This window comes from Hypanus sabinus, chromosome 17 (assembly GCF_030144855.1).
Source record: "Hypanus sabinus isolate sHypSab1 chromosome 17, sHypSab1.hap1, whole genome shotgun sequence".
In the NCBI taxonomy this organism is placed as follows: Eukaryota; Metazoa; Chordata; class Chondrichthyes; order Myliobatiformes; family Dasyatidae; genus Hypanus; species Hypanus sabinus.
The window spans coordinates 41,405,240-41,423,460 of record NC_082722.1 but is presented as its reverse complement, the minus strand read 5'-3'; the positions used below and the strand labels follow the sequence as shown (position 1 = coordinate 41,423,460).

General features: G+C 42.0%; 1 protein-coding gene across 5 annotated transcripts in view; it reads right to left on the bottom strand.

The window, feature by feature from the left end:
* siah1 (siah E3 ubiquitin protein ligase 1) overlaps positions 1 to 16,483 on the bottom strand; it is a 77,151-nt gene extending 60,668 nt beyond the window's left edge. For all 5 annotated transcript variants that reach the window (XM_059992910.1, XM_059992911.1, XM_059992912.1 and 2 more), the window contains exon 1: positions 16,306 to 16,483. The gene's annotated coding sequence lies outside the window, so the exon portion shown is untranslated. The remainder of the gene's footprint in view (positions 1 to 16,305) is intronic.
* Between the last annotated feature and the right edge of the window lie 1,738 nt (positions 16,484 to 18,221).

Genomic DNA, 18,221 nt, shown 5'->3' with positions numbered 1-18,221 from the left:
TCATGTGACAGGTTTTTTTTAAAAAAAGGAGGACCCCTCCCTGTGAGGAGGGGCAGTTCGTGGCTGGATTTGCCATGTTGACTTCATTCCACTGCGTGATTTAATGTTATGACGCAGTTTAGTTGAAAGATGAAGTTTTATCTAATGCCTAAAGTTTAAAAGGTCATTGCCAGCAGTTTCTTTACAATACTGCTAGTTGAGAATCAGTGGAGAGTGAAGATCGGAGTTCGGGAGTTAAAGATCGAGGAGAATCTATTTCGACGGTGAAACGGGTTCGACCTTGTTTAATCCTTATTGGGAAGGAATTCGTTGACTGTTCTCATGTTAATCTGCGGGATAGCAGAAAAGATTGAGGACAGTGTGATAAAGGAAAGGTCAGTGCCTTTAAGCCGTTTTGTTTCGTAAATTCTTCATGGGAAAAGTTCAACTTCGGGGACTGAAGCAAAGCGACGTGAAAGAGAATTTAAATCGTCTTAAAAAGTCTCTCCCTTAAATGGACTGTGAGGATTTTGAAATTGTGGCAATACTACTTTAAAGAACTGTTTTTGCAACATTGCTTTAAGAACTGTTTAAGCTGCCGCACAACAGCTAATTTCCAGTTATGTTAGTGTTTGTTTACTTTTGGAGGGTTTGTTTTCAGTGTTTAATAAACATGTTATTTGTTATACAAACCCTTGCCTAACTCATATATTTATTGTTGCCTGAATACGTAACAGAACATCTTAGGCAGAACATTGCCAATAGTGGGCCAAAGTATAATGTCCTCTGCATTTAATTAGGTCGAAGCTCTATTTGGGGGGGGAAGAAAAACAGCATCCACTACTCAAAGGCCTTGGACTCTGCTTTTAAATCCAAGACAAATTTTTACATTAACTCCAATGCTCAAATTGACCAACACCTGCGTTGTAGGGAAGACTGATGTCAGAGCCAGCATGGTGTATACTGATGAGCACACTTTTACAGTGCCAACATACCTCACTGCATATTTTGATGAACATTGACAAATAAAGCCAATTTTATGAATCATTTGCTCCAGTTTCAAAAAAAAGCTTTCACAAATTGAAATCAAAATCAATACAAAATGTAAAAACCTGATAATTTTAGGTCCTATATAGCTACAAATACAATCCAGATATACTGCATCTCACCAATTCTGGGCTCTCCAGCCACTAGATTTACCTGAGCTGCAATGTAATAAGCATCACCAAGAACCCCTTATTCTCCTGTTTAATCAACTCAAATCTCTTGTGAAAGAATCTTGGAATTTCATGATCAACTCTAGTGAATGTCTGCTAGCTCAATCGCTCGCAGACAAAAAGTGCACAAAATTCCAGATGGAGGATGAAAGCGACAGGACAAGTAATGATGGCAAAATGGGAGGTAATGAAACATCAAACATTGCAAAATCCTAATTAACATACAAATACTTGTACTATGTAAAAAGTTAGTCAGCCAGAGGTTATTTGAAATTACACAAAACAACTAGTCTGCAAGCCAACTTGAAGGCTGACCCTCAAAGCACCATTTATTCCAGGAATCTTGATGTACCCATTCTTCACTGCAGCACCTGTGAAGAAATTAAAGGGGTTAAAGAGTAATTTCAAGGTTGCTGACACACCAGAAGATGCGGTGTTAATTATACACTATTTCCTGAACATGAGACCTTGTTCTCAAAATTGCTAGACCAAGGTTTAAATAAAGTACCGTCTGATGAGACAATGTCCTAATGCAGTTTCTTAGAAGTAAATGGGAACTATCCATGCAGGAACAATGATTTGCTAAAATTACTGTTGCTAGGTAAGTAAAGAAATTGCACAATTGCTTAACAAGTGTACGCGACTGCATGTGTATATAAGAGCCATGCTTGTACGAGTAATTAGAGACCCTGATGCAGACTCCAAGAGAGTGCTGAAGGAAGGTTGCTCTGTGTTCTTGTATCGGGTCAAAGTCTTGGCTCATCAGGCCAGTTTCTGTGGCATGAAGCGACTGAGAGTACGAGACAGCCCCCGAATAGGATGCCAGTCTATCACAAGGTTGACCCTCAGCATTGTCTGGTCAAGTGCCTTGCTCAAAGACACACGCTGCCTCAGCTGGACTCGAACTCACGACCTTCAGGTCGCTAGTTGAACACCCTAACCACTTGGCCACTCGCCACACTCTTGTAACAGGTAATAATTAGAAAGTTTAACACCTGTTGTACACGTGGATAAACTGTTGAAATGGAGATCAGTAAAGCCATCTTACTTTAGCACATTTTCTTTCTACAAGCTATATTAAAAAGTTTTATCCCATAAACTTACAATAGAATAGCACAGGAAACAATGGCACCTTACTTGAAAGAAATCATTCAAAACAGAAAAAGTTCAGCATAAATGCTCATACTTTACTTTTGGATGCCAAGTGATAGGGTATTGGATAAAGAACTATATTCCCTGGAGTATGGGAGGCTAGAGGTGACCGTATTATGAGCGGCATGAGTAAGGTGGATGGTCAAGCAATCTCCCACGCCAGTGCAAGAGAGTCCAAGATCAGAGGCACAAATACACAAAGATGAAAGATTAAAATAAGAGACTTTAGAGGTAAATTTGTTGTACCGAGATACAGCACAGATAGGCCCTTATGGCCCTTCAAGCCACCCAGCCCAGCAACCCCGGATATAACCCTAGCTTAATCATGGGGCAATTTACAATGGCCAATTAACCTACCAACCTTCACAACTTTGGACTGAAAAAGGAAACCCATGCAGTCAAGGGGAAAACAAACTCCTTACAGACAACAGCAGGAATTCTTTACAAAAAACCTGGAATGAGCTGTTAGAAAAAGATCAAGGCAAGTACATTGCAACATTTAAGAGGCGCAGGGATAGCTACATGGAGGGACAAGTACACAGTGGTTGTAAGCTAAACATAGGCAGCTAGGATTAGCAGTGAGGATGCTGTGGTTTGTGTGGACCAGTTGAGCCAAAGGGTCTGTATGATGCTTATTGAAAAAGGTGGATAAATCCTGTGGAAACAGCCCTGAAGTCTTTATGAATTTGTAACTTTTGTAAGATACATAATGAAAATGAGTCTATGAAATCCTAAGCTGATTTGCTGGTTTGGGTGAGAAAACTTACAAGTATATTTGTGTTACATGGGAATAAACTTTGTTTTCTTTGATGACAGGCAGCGAGAGAATAGTTTTCTCAATTATAACACTCCAGAAGAGGATGGTGGACAACTATCCCACACTATGATATAACCATTGGTATAATAATAGTTGTTATTCTTTTGTGATTGTGTGGTATAGGACTAAGAAGAGTACATTGAAAATGGGTAGTTGGTGACCTGGACTACGAAAATGGGATTTTGTTTAACTGAAATTCTGAAAATATTATTGGAATATTCAAAATCATTGATTACTGTACTCATACCTTAATATTTGATGATTATGGTGTTGTCATGAAATGACAAAAGGAAGGAAAGTAGAAATACACTGAAGGCTTATGAATTTCTAACTTTTGTAAATTATGTAATAAAATGGGATCTACGAAATCTTAAGGTGCTGGCTTGAGTGAGAAGGTTTACAAATATGTTTGTGTTACATGGGAACGAAACTATTTTCTTTAATATTTTATGACCAGAGGGGTTGCTTGATAACAGGGGGAAATAGGATGGAACTTCTAAAGATCAAATATGTGAACAAGGATGAAGATAACAGAGCAATGTAATGTTACATAATGGAGCAACCTAATCACTGTTCTTTATTTAAAGTGTAAAAGTACTTGATTGAAACAGAAGATTGGAGCTGTATTTCCAGACGAAACTTGGATGGATGTACATCTCCCCTTGCAAGTAAAACAATAAATGCAATAATAATGTGATCCACTGAATTTATTTAGCTTGCTTCTTTATATTACTGAACTCCTTTATATTGACTGAACTCTTGCCTCAGCAAGGACCCCGACCCATTGCAATTTGCCCATCACAACGGCAGGTGCAATCTCAATGGCTCTTCACACGGCTTTAGACCAGCTAGACAGCACAAACACCTACATCAGGATGCTGTTCATCGACTATAGCTCAGCATTTAATACCATCATTCCCACAATCCCGATTTGAGAAGTTGCAGAACCTGGACCTCTGTACCACCCTCTGCAATTGGATCCTCAGCTTCCTAACCAGAAGACCGTAGTCTGTTCAGATCGGTGATAACATATCCTCCTCGCTGACAATCAACACTGGTGCAGCTCAGGGGTGTGTGCTTAGCCCACTGCTCTATTCCCTGTATACACATGACTGTATGGCTAGGCATAGTTCAAATGCCATCAACAAATCTGCTGATGATACGGCCATTATTGGTAGAATCTCAGGAAGTGACAAGGGCATACAGGAGTAAGATATGCCAACCAGTGGAATGGTGCAGCGGCAACAACCTGGCACTCAATGTCAGTAACACAAAGTAGCTGACTGTGGACTTCAGGAAGGGCAAGATGAAGGAGTACATACCAATCCTCAGAGGGATCAGAAGTGGAGACAGTGAGCAGCTTCAAATTCCTCGGTGTCAAGGTCTCTGATGATCTAACCTGGTCCTAACATATCAATGTAGTCATAAAGAAGGCAAGGGAGCAGCTATACTTTATTAGGAGTTCAAAGCGATTTAGCATGTCAACAAATACACTCAAAACCTTCCATAGTTGTACCATGGAGAGCATCAGGCTACGTCACTATCTGGTATGGAGGGGCTACTGCACAGGACCAAAGGAAGCTGCAGAAGGCTGTAAATCTAGTCAGCACCATCTTGGGCACTAGCCTACACAGTACCCAGGACATCTTTAGGGAGCAGAAAGGCAGCATCCATTATTAAGGACCTCCAGCACTGTACCCTTTTCTCACTGTTACTATCAGGATGGAGATACAGAAGCGTGAAGGCACACACTCAGCAATTCAGGAACAGCTTCTTCCCCTTTGGACACTACCTCACTTTTTTAAAAAAAATGCAGTATTTGTTTACACATTTAAAAAATCTAGTCAATATATGCAATTGATTTACTTGTTTATTATTTTTTCCTCTCTACAAGATCATGTATTGCATTGAACTGCTGCTGCCAAGTTAACAAATTTCACGTCATGTGCTGGTGATAATAAACCTGATTCTGATGTACCATTCAGCTAGGTCTATGACAATCTGAAAGGTGGATAAATCCAAAATTTCATATTGTTATATGAAGGGAGAGAATGCAGAATTGTCAGGAGAACATTTTCATATTTTCTCTGGTCACAGGATGTGTATAAATGTCTGGAGGACAAGAATTGCAGTACCTTTACTTGAAGGGAAAAACTGGTTTACCAAAAGGTAATTACAGCAAGTGCAATATCAGGTGGTGAAATTATTGACAGAATACTGATAGACAAGATTAATCTGCACTTAGAGGGGCTGGAATTAACCAAGGTCAATACACACGACTTTCAAGGAGAAAAACAGCTCGACTAAACTTGATCAAGTTTTTCAAAGCAGATACCACAAGTGTAATTGACAGAATTCATTAAGGCCTTTAACAGCATACTAAAGGGAACCTGGCTCAATCAAGGGCCCCCACCATCCAGGCCATGTTCTCTTCTTGATGCCACCATCAGGGAAGAGGTAAAGAAGCCCGAGGTACCACATCACCAGGTTCAGAAACAGTTTATTACCCCTCAACCATCAGGTTCCTGAAGTAGAGTGGATAACTTCACTCACTCCAACACTGAACTGATTCCACAACCCAACAACTCATTTTCAAGGACTCTAGAACATATGCTCTCAGTATTAATTAAATTTGTTATTTTGTTTTACTTTTTGTATTTGCACAGTTTGTCTTTTGTACATTGGTTGCTAGTCAGTTTTGTTTCAATGATTCTATTGTGTTTCACTGTATTTGCCGTGAATGCCTGCAAGAAAATTATCTCAGTTTTATATGGTGACATATGTAGTATAATAAATTTACTTTGAACTGTAAAGGCAAGAATCCAAGGAATCCAGAATTGCTTTGATAAAAGACAGATAATCATTTTCGCGACAGGAAACCAGCAACTAGTTGAGTACACAACAGGTAAGTGTAGAGGCATGCCGTTGGTTATGTACATCAAGGATCTAGAAGTGAACACAGGAGTATGCAATAGCAAGTATGCAGATGGCCAAGTTATTTGTGTAGCTGTTAATGGGAGGTGGGGGGTAGTCTTCAGACAAAGATATTGATGAGTTGGTAAAAGGAGTGTAAATGGCAGATTATATCCTTAAAAAATGCAAGATGGTGACTGCAATAACAAAGCGAGGATAAAAATGAACAGTAAAGCCTAATACCAGGCAAGGACTTTGGTGTAATGTCTACAAATTTCATCCAGGACATTAAAAACAAGAGCAGCAAAGCCAAAGTACAAATACATAATTAGTATGTAGTTAGGGTCATCAATTAGAGGAAGAAAGTCACTGCACTGGAGAGTGTGCATATGCGAGTTTCATAAGGTATATTACCTATAGCATTTCAGCTACAGAAGAGCTAATGAATTGGGTCAAATTTTCTTGGGGCAACAATAGATTGTGAGAAGACAACTGACATTCAGAATTAAGAGGGGTACATGCAGGATCATTAATGAAAAAATTCCCCCCCCCAAAGCAAAAATATTTATGACCAGATAGCACAGGATGAGGCAAGAGACAGAATTCACTCCCACAGAGGACAGTTAAAATCAGGAATGCAGTGTCTGAATGAGTGGTGAAAGCAAAAACTCTATTTAGATGTTCAGATAAACAGACAAGACCACAAGACATAGCAAAATTAGTCCACTCAGCCTATCGAACCTGCTCTGCCATTCCATCATGGCTGATTTATTACCCCCCCCCCCCCCAATTCTTCTGCCTTCTCCCCTAACCTTTGAAACCTTACTAACATCTACTTTAAATGACTTGGCCCCCACAGCTGTCTGTAGCAATGAATTCCAGATTTGCCACCCTCTGGTTAAAGAAGTTCCTGCTCACCGTTCTACAGGGATGTCATTGTATTCTAATGTGTCCTCAGATCCACTACAGAAAACATCTCCACATCCACTATCTCCAAGTCTTTCAATGATACCCCCCCCCAGTCTTCCAAATTCCAACACGTACATGCCCAGAGCCAAAAGCTCCTCATACATTAACCCTTTCATTTCCAGAATCATTCTCAAAACTCCTCTGGAACTTCTCCAATGCCAACGCATCCTTTCTTAGATAACAGGCCCAAAAACTGCTCACAATACTCCAAGTCTCCATTTTCTGAGGAGGCTGAAGAGCTGGATTTTGCACATCATTCAAGTCATTCTACAGATGAACAGCAGAGAGCATCCCGACAAGCCACATCACTAACAAGAGAAAGTCTGCACATGCTGGAAATCCAAGCAACGCACACAAAATGCTGAGGAACTCAGCCAGGCCAGGCAGCACCAATGGGGGAAAAAAAGTACATTCGACGTTTCAGGCCGAAACCCTTCAGCAGGACTAAGGGTTTTCCCTCAAGCAGGAAGACTGATCAACACCTCCACCCACTAACACCAGCTTTATTTCATTTCACTATATGTACCACCTAGCATCATTTCGTGGACATGCAGTCAAGTTATACAAGCCATCTTATGTATTTATATTTATTGTGATTTTATTATTTTGTTCTTTACTTTTCCTTTTTTCTGCTGCATTGGATTTAGTGCAAGTTAATGCATTCTCATTTACACTGTGTACAGGAAATGTTGTTAAACAATCTCAAATCCTGAAGTACAGGATGACCAATGCCTTGTGCCTCAGCATTACAGTTACAGTCAGCCCTCCTTATCCACGGATTCAACCAACCGCAGATCGGGAAAACCTGGAAGTTCTCTCTCGAGCACTCATTGTTTGAGCATGTACAGACTATTTTCACTTGTCATTATTCCCTAAACATTATAGTATAACTATTTACACAGCATTTGCATTGTATTAGGTATTATAAATAATCTAGAAATGATTTGAAAGTACGGGCAGTCCCCAGGTTATGAATGAGTTCCGTTCCCGAGTCTGTCTTTAAGTCAGATTTGAAGTCGGAACAGGTACATCCAGTATTATTTAGCGTCAGTTAGTCAAACGTTTTTCTTAGCATAGTACATATTTTACCTTTCTATGCATATAAAACACTTAAGAAACATACGTATTTCAATAATTAAACCAGTGCATTGCTTAGTAATAATTGTAGCTTTAATTGGGGCAGGGCCTTTCACATGCTCCATTAAAATTGTTCTCATCATTGACCAACTGTAGCCTAACACTTTTCCAAAGACCAATAGTGTTTCACTTCTTTCTGATCGCTTTATTACTTCCACTTTATTTTCCCAATCGTGATCGTGATTATTTTCATGAACAGAAACACCGCGGATTCAAAGTTGCACTGCCAGGTCCTAATGTCCACCACTCTGAACATGTTAAATAAAGTCTGGGGTTCCGTGGTCCTAAAGACCACCGCACTAAGCCAGATTAAATAAGTGCTTTTTTTGGTATCTGCAGGGGCTTCTCAGAACCAATCCCCATGGATAAGGAGGGCCAACTGTACTTTTATATCCTAGTCCTCTCAAAATGAATTCTAACATTGCATTTGCCTTTCTTACAACTGACTCAACCTGCAAGTTATTTTTTTTTAAAAGGGAATCTTGCATGAGGACTCCCAAGTCCCCTTGCATCTCTGATTTCTGAATTTGCACCCCATTTGACAAATAGTCTACATCTTTACACCTTCTACCAAAAAGTGTATGGCCATACACTTCCCAATTCAGTATTCCCTCTGCCACTTCTCTGCCCATCCTCCCAATCTGTCCAAGTTCTTCCACCGACTCCTTGCTTCCTCAACACTACCTACCCTCAAACTTGGCCACAAAGCCATAACTCCGTTATCTAAATCCCTGACAATGTGAAAAAAAGCAGTCTGAACACTGATCCCTGTGGAACACCACTACTCACCAGCATCCAACCATAAAGGTGCTTTTATTCGCACTCTTTACCTCCCACCAATCTTCTATCCATGCTAGAGGGCTCATCTTGTTTAGTATCCTCATTGACCTTGTATACTTAGATTTTCTTAGAAGACCTTTGACAACATCCACTGACACCTTTGTTATTTCCTCAAAAAAAAAATTCCAACAGATTTGTCAGGCAAGATTTTCTCTTAATGAAGCCATGCTGACTTCGGCATATTTTATCATGTGCCCCCCCCCCCCCCACCCCATGCCCTGAAACCTCATCCTTAATGATTTCAACATCTTCCCAACCACTTAATTCAGGATAACTAGCCTATAATTTCTTGAAAGATCACAAATGTATCCACAATTTATTCCGCTCCTGCTCTCACTGAAGAAAGATACTTATGGAGTTCGTCCACCGTTTCTTTGCCCCCCCCCCCCCATTACACTTCTTCCAACACTATTTTCCAGCTGTCCAATATTCATTCTTGCCTTTTTATTCTGTATATCGGAAAAAAAATCTACCTTAATGTTTCAGCTTTTCTCTCGTTTCTTTTAAAAAAAAAGTTGCCTTCTGCTGGTTTTTTGAACCTTCCGAATCAGAATGTTTATTATCATCAACATGTGACATGCAATTTGCAAACTTAGCAGCAGCAGTTCAATGCAATACTTAATCTAGCAGAGAGAAAAAAAAATAGGCAAGTAAATTATGTATATTGGAATAGATTAAAAACATGCAAAAACAAAAATAGTGCATATTAAAAGTGAGGTGGTGTCCATAGATTCAAAGTCCATTTAGAAATCGGATGGTAGAGGGGAAGAAGCTGTTCCTGAATCGCTGATTGTGCACCATCAGGCTTCTGTACCTGATACTAACAGTGAGAAAAGTGCATGCCCTGGGTGCTAGAAGTCCTTAATAATGGATGCCGCCTTTCTGAGACACTGCTCCCTGAAGATGTCCTGGGCACTTTGTAGGCTAGTACCCAAGAAAAAGCTGATTAGAGTTACAACCCTCTGCAGCTTCTTTTGGTCTTGTGCAGTGGCCCCTCCATACCAGACAGTGATGCAACCTGCCAGAATGCACTCCACAGTACAACTATAGAAGTGTTTGAGTGTATTTGTTTATATGCCAATTCTCTTCAAACTCCTAATAAAGTATAGCCGTTGCCTTGCCTTCTTTAAAACTACATTGATATGTTGGGACCAGGTTAGATCCTCAGAGATCTCGACATCCAGGAAGTTGAAGCAGCTCACTCTATCTACTTCTGATCTCTAAGAATTGGTATGTGTTCCTTCATACCCTTCCTGAAGTCCACAATCAGATTCCCACTAATTTTTGCTAAACTGTATGCCCTTTTTGCTGTTTTGACTTCCTTTGTTAGACTCAGTTGCCTCATCCTCCCTGTAAATTACTTTATGGATGAATTAATCTTGTGCCATCCAAACTGCTCACAGAAACTCCAGCCACTGCTGTTATTCCAGCAAGTCAATCAACTTTGACTAGCTCCTCTCTCATGCCTTTGTAGCTCCCCTTACTCCACTGTAATATTGATACATCTGATTTTAGCTTCTCCCTCACACAACGAATGGGGTTAGTCTTGGCCCTCCTTTCGCTTTCCCTCTGGCTCTCTGATCAGCGATTTGCTGCTGTTGTTTCGCTCTGTTGTCATTCAACATTTCTAAGTTGGTTACAGAGGTCTTTCACATATTGCGTCATTCTATCCCTACAAGCCCCAGGCTCCCCGCAATCCATAATTAACCCATAGGGGAGTCACATTGCTCACTCATCAATAATTCATAGGGGCTGAGACCCAACATGCAATTCGGGGTTGCGCGTAATTTCATCAGGATTCCTGGTAATACATCAGCCCATGTCTTTCTTGTCTCAGCTATAGCTTTGACTAACGTATTCTTCATTGTTCGGTTCATCCTTTCTACCATCGCTGAACTCCGGGGCTGGTAGGGTACGTGGAACTGTTGTCGAATCCCTAGCAGTCAGCAAATTTCCTTCATCACTTTCCCCATGAAATGTGCTCCCAGATCTGAATCCACCTGGACTGGGGTTCCCCACATTGGGAGGATCCATGCAGTGGTGCTGGCAGTGCAGTCCCTTGTTGGGAAAGCCTCTACCCACTGGGTGAAATTATCCATAATTACTAGACAGTAGCTTTTCCCCCTTTTTGGCAGGTGCCCTGTGAAGTATATCTGGATGTTTTCCCAGGGTACCCTTGGCCAAGGCTGATTTGCCAACTGTAGCTTTCTGCCCTAACCAGGGCTGGGCACAAATGATACAACGGCAGCAGAATTTATCAACATCCCTGCCCATACCAGCCCTGCCGGAGGGTTGTGATCATGCTGTGCCTTCCCTGATGCATCACCCCATGATATAACTTCAGTAGTATCTGGTGGGGCCATTCAGTATATGGTGGTGCCACTGCGACTCTTTCCTTCCCGTGTGTCCAGCACCCATCTGGTCCCTCCTTTGCCCCTTTTGTCTGCCACCTCTCCTCTTCTGCCTCCACCTCTTCATATAATTTTACTAAACTGGCTTCTATTGTTTCCTCCTGCGCACTCACAATTTCAATTACCTTCTGTTCCTCTGCGGCCTTATTCGCAGTAACGTCTGCCCTCAGAGGGACTGGAAATACCTTATGTTCTGGAGACAAGCCACTCAGGATTGTTGCAGGGCCCGTCACTATGGGATGCAATTTCAACTTGATCTTAAGGGTGGTATAGCCTGTTAATGGATATGATCCACTGGGTTTTACTGGCCTTTTAGGCCTTTTAGTAGTTGCCACAGTCTCTGACTATCCCTGGGTGCTTTTGTTCCTTCACTATACCCTAGACAGCTATCAGTGCATCAATTTTTATAGGGTACTGCTTATGGGGATAATACAGACCCTCCTCTACTTTAACTGGGTTTATGTTTACTTGACCACAATCTTGCTGGTGTCTAGCCCAAACTGCTGGGAACCACTGATGAAGTAACCCATAGACACCATCCTGGCTCCATTCTCTAGTGATCGGGGCAGCTGCGACTATGCTAGCCAGGCTGTGTATGCTGTTGGTTGTACGCGCTTGCTGCCCCTAACTTGTCCATATTATTTCTCCCTTTCCCTAATCTATAATAGCTCCTGCTTCCCTTAGGATGTCTATTCCAAGGATAGTGTCCTCGATATTTGGACATACCCAGAAATACACTGGAAGCTGCACTCCCCCAATTTCGAGCATTTGCAACTCGCTTCTTTCTGCTTTCACCATTTTTCTTCCTACACCCCTGATATAAATGGCCTGTCCGGTTGTTTATTTGCTAAACACAAAGGGCAATCCATATCTACAAAGTACAGTCGGCCCTCCTTATCCGTGAGGGATTGGTTCCAGGACCCCTCTCGGATACCAAAAATGCAGATGCTCAAGTTCCTTATTCAACCAGTCTCAAAGCGGTGGACCTTAGGACCCAACGAAACCCCAGACCTAATTTAACCTGTCTCAGAGCAGCAGACATTGGGACCTGACGGAGGAGCTCTGAAATCCATAGTGTTTCTGTTCACGAAAATAATCGTAATTGAAAATAAAGTGGAATAATAAAGTGATCAGAAAGATGAAACGCCATTTGGTCATTGGAAAAGCGTTAGGCTACAGTCTGTCAAGCATCAGGACAATTTTAAAGGATAAAGTGAGAAAGGCCCTGCCCTGATGAAAGCTACAATTATTACTAAGCAATGCAGCGGTTTAATTATTGGGTTTTGGGTTTTTGATCATCAACATCAACCAGGCATGGATGGAGAGCGCGCTCAGGAGCGATCTGTCACTGGACTGAACTCCGGAATGGGAAGCTGAACCTAGTGCTGAAACATACGTTCTTAAGTGTTTTATATGCATAGAAAGGTAAAATATATACCATATACTAAGACAAACGTTTGACTAACTGTCACTAAATAATACCAGATGTACCTGTTCCGACTTACTGAGTAAGAGAACTTACAATTTTTGATCCCGATCCATGATAACCTATGCACATCCTCCTGTATACTTTTAAACCATCTCTAGGTTACTTGTAATACCCAATACAATTTAAAAGCTATGTAAAATAGTTGTTACACTGCATTGTTTAGGGAATAATGACAAGAAAAAGCCTGTACATGCTCGAACAAGTGCTGGAAGAGCACTTCCGGGTTTTCTCGATTCGTGGTTGGTTGAATTCACACATGCTGAACTCGCGGATAAGCTGGGCCGAATATATGGACAATAATTTGTTTTGAGGCTACATACAAAGTTCAAACCTTCTGATTACATCCATCCCATGGGTGCCAGCAGCATCTGGACTGGTATTCACAGCTTCTAGGAAATGCATTGTTACAAATGGACTGGGGTTCTGGTATTCACAGTACATTGTCAAGGAACAGAAGACTGGTGGCCAAAGCCATTTGTTAAGTGTAAATGACCTAAACAAAAAAAATTACTCACAATTAGTATGACGTGATAATCAGCCCTGCCAAAACAGGGAAAGTGTTAAAATAGTTTATTTCCTCAGTGGAAACGCATACACCCTATCCTCATTATATGCGTCTTCAGACAATGTGGATTCACAGTCGAACCTATTTCTACCAACCTCTCCTTGCGTAGAGAATTGCCTACCCCGCAACCGATTTTCATTTCTGTATCACTCTACGCCATAGCGAGCATGCACTGGTGTGTGCCAAAACGCTAGTTGGCCACTGAGTTGAGTTTCTTCGTGAGGGACATGGACGAGGAAATGCATTTCAAACATTTTCACGTCAGCAGGTAGATTTGACGATTTGGTTCATCTATTTTGTATCTGTGTACACACAGCCTACAAACATAGCAGAGAAGAAGCAACCGGAAATACGTAAGAAATGCGATGCTACCAAGCAGACCAATCACAGCTGTTGCAGTCTGCATCGCTGCAACACGCGAGTAACTTCAGCATAGGGTACGCATTACCTACGGCGTAGATGCAATGCACAAGTATAAATCAGCCTTTAGGCATCACACTAAAGCAGGTGTTTAATGCAGATGAAACTGGGCTTTTTTGGAAGCGTATGTCGAAATGCACTTACATAAGGATGAAAAGACTGCACCAGATTTCAAAGCAGCAAAGGATAGGTTGACTCTGCTTATGTGTTCCAATGCCGAAATACAATATGAATGTTGCCTTGTGGTACTGCTTTTGTGTCATATTGGTATGAAAATGTGAATAGCTTACATTTGAATAGATTACAGATAAAACATATTTAGGAAGCCCTCCAGAACACATCCCTATTTTCTCTATTTAAATAATTATTCACAGTATGTATTTTCCATACCATGCATAAACTGCAAGGATGGTATCCCCTGCATATAACGAGGACAGGTTGTACTTCTGTTACACCCAACTCTATTTGGAATAATGAACAGTAAATGTATAACATTTACAACACTTGTCTAGAAAATATGCCATGGGAACAAATCTATGCATTAGAAACAATGGAATAAATCAGTATACTAGATGGAACAGCTTCAGCATGACAAAAGGACCAAGGAAGATAGCCTCACACCTTGGAATACCAAGACCAAAGGTGAAAAGGGAAAGACCAATCCACAAACAGCAGATACTGGTGGGAAAATACTCCTATTCCTAGAAAGAAATAGAGGAAAATGACACATATGTAAGACATGGTAAAAATTAAGTCACAAAAGAATTCAACTGGGGAAGTAGATTAAGATTTTTGCCATGAAATGTCTCCTTGCAAATGTTAGCTGCTTCCCCACTCCCTTCAGTTATCAATAATCTAGTCCATCCTTTAATAAAGTAAAAAGAACCATTGTCATGAACACATAGCTAGTGTCTATATTTTAACTTGAACCTAGACACTGATAGAGGGACACACACAAAATGCTGGTGGAACACAGCAGGCCAAGCAGCATCTACAGGGAGAAGCACTGTCAACGTTTCAGGCCGAGACCCTTCGTCAGGACTGATAAAGGAGTCAGGTAACTATTTTACACTTAGAATTAGAATTACAATTAGAATTGGGATAACTTAGAAAAGGATCCTTTAGCACTAGGCCTAATTTGCACCTGCTGCTTCTGAATATTATGTAGTGCTGCATGTATTAACCCCTGTAAGTAAATGTAATACTTCAGCAATGGTTTTAAAAGCCACTAGGCCAAGCCCCATAAATTCAAATCAAAATCCAGTTTAATTGTCATTCAAACCATACATGGATATAAGCGATTGAGACGGCTTTCTCTAGGGCCAAGGGGCAAATACACGGACATTGAGACTAACGAGAAAGGGTAAAAAGAGAGAACATAGTCGCATCAGAAAACACATTTTAAGTCCAAGTCCCGCTTGTTGATGGCTCCCGGCACTCCAGTCTGTAATTCCACCGACCCAACACTGGAGGGCATCACCGTCCAAGAGAGGCCACCACCCCCCAAACCGAGCCCGGACGCCTCTCTACAACGCAAGCCCGAGGGCTGAGGCCTAGTTCTAGCTACAACCTAGGCGACATTGCTGCCTCGACACCGGTCTCACCACAAAGCAAAGGAAAGCAGGCCCAATCAGCAGAGTCTTGCGATCGCAAAAGAAACGTCCAAGTCTGTCACTCACGATTCCACTATAGAGTCAAGAATAGTCTTACTATATATAAAGACACATTTAACAAGGAGGGGGAATGCTCCTTGGGTTGGCCCCCGAGAGGCCGCTGTGTGGATACGCAAAATAAGTCATGCAAACATCAATAAGAAACAAAGAGCCCACTCATCGTGCATCTTTCGCCTATACACAAAACCGCCGGGACAGTCCTATATCAAGATTACTTTATACTCCACAGGGTGGATAAATAATCAGGGCATATTATTGCTTCCATATCACCGCTGCAGAACCGAAGCGTTAGACACAAGCAGTCAGACTTCACTGTCCTTCAGCGCAGGGTGTCGCACCACTACCACCGTTTCCCGATTATGTGAGGCCGGAGAGGAAAAATAAAACACGCCTGGCCAACCCAGATGGAACAAGTATTTACAAAGAGACCAAACTGCAGAAGCCCGCGGCCTAGCCGAGCTCCGCCATGCTGGCCGTCAGCCTCTCGGCACAATAAATAATCCGGTGCAACATGCCGCTACTTCACTCCCGACAAATAGCCGAGTGTGCAAGCTCCTCAGCTTACATTAAAAACAACAAACACAACACGGCCGGGCCACAGGTCGGACAACGGGCTGGCTCACCCAGCTCCCTTTACCAATAGCCGTTGCTCCGACCTCCTTACACACATAATAAATAAAACGTGTCCTTTGTACTTCCAGGTCCGATTTGCAATCGCCTTACCTGCACCACAACGCAAAGTGAAAAGCTTTGGGAATGCCCTGTCGATCGCCCTCACCAAGCAGAGCAGGCTCGCACCCTCAGCGGCTCCCCTCCCCTCCGCTCCGCTCGGCTCGGCTCGGCGCCTTTTGTCCGGAGAGAAAACAACCACCGCGCTCGAGCCAACACCAGCAGCACGCGTTTACCTGCCCGGCATGACGCGGGTAAGTTATTCTCGGCCTCCACCAATCAGCGCAGGCCGGTAAACCCCGCCCTCTCCGCAGGGCGCGCCGACGCCCGCCCGCCCGCCCGCCGGTTCCCGGGAAAATCCGAGATTTCCCTCTGGTTCGCTTTGTTGCATCGGGGCGCCTGACGGAAGTGAATTATCAGGAATCGCAGATAAGCTAGGTTTTCTGATGATATCAAAGGAGGGACTAATATAATATTGTCAAAATCATAACTGTTTTCTCTTTTGTTATGAATAGCTTCCTTGTAAATAACATAGGAGTGCCAAATATTCAGTCAGGTTGGCAGATACTCTATTCCATGCATTCTATAAAATTTAATCTAACTTATTCATCATGTAACCCTCAACATAACTGAGAAAGTAAACATAACATTCTGCATTTTATAGTGGTAGATTTTTAATATACATTTCTTTGTTCTACTGTGAATGCCTGCAAGAAAATCAATCTCAGGGTATTATACAGTGACGTTTGTGTACTTTAATAAATTTTGAACTTTGAACTTTGAAATTGGTTTATTGTTGTCACATGCGCAGTGAAGAACATTGTTTTGCTTGCCATCCATACAGATCATATCATCACGTCGTTACACTGAGGTAGTACAAGGGAAAAGTAATAACAGAACACGGGATGTAGTGTTATAGAGAAAGTGGCATGCAGGTGGACAATAAGGTGCAAGGTCATAACAAGGTAGATTGTGAGATCAAGTGCCCATCTAGGGAACTGCTCAATAATCATAATTGTGGGACAGAAGCTACTTTTGAGGCTGGTATGTGCTTTCATGCTTTTATATTTTTTGCCTGATGGGAGGGGAATAGAAGAGAGGATGTCAGGGCTGGGTGGGGTCATTGATTATGTTGGCTGATTTACCAAAACAGAGTCTGTGGAGGGGAGGCTGGTTTCTGTGATGTGGTGTGCTGAACTGTGTCTACCACTCAGTTTCTTGCAAAAACTAGGAGAGCAGTTGTCACAGCTGTGATGCATCCAGAAAGGCTACTTTATAAGGAGCATGGATAAAAATTAGTGAGGATCAAGGGAAACATGCAAAATTTCTTTAACTTCCTGAGGAATTAGTGGCATTGGTGAGCTTTCTTACCCATGGTATCAATATGATTGGGCCAGGGCAGGCTATTGGTGATGGTCGCTCAATATAGCGAAAATAATCTAAATGAAACAAGAGCAGTAATAAAAGCAATCATTTTGGAATGTGGCCACAGATGAAGACATGACCAAATGATTGAAAGTCTGGTCAACGAGCTATAAGTAATATCATGATGTTACAAAGGACCACTGGAAGCAGATCCAAGTGCAGGTAGCATTAACAGAAGTGAGTTTATTAATAGTTGCAAGGAATGCCAGGGAACGAGCATTAGATGCTTATGTGGACGTGAATGTTGGACAACAACCCAGAGGAGCCTGGACCCGAAGCCTGGTCATGGAGCCTGGTGTCACAGTCCGGTCCTTGGATTCCGCAGTGCGGTTGTTTCTGTTTTCCCTTGTTCCATTGGGCGCCTTAATTGAGGCACCTGATTCTCGTTTTGGGCTGGCAACATAAATAGCTCTGGGGTCCAGCTATTCCTTTGCTGGACTGTCCCATTAGAAACCCACACAAAGAAGTTTGGCATCAGAAACCCACACCAAGAAGCTCGTTACCAGAAACCAGTTCCAGAAACACGTGATCTCTGTCAGTACGGG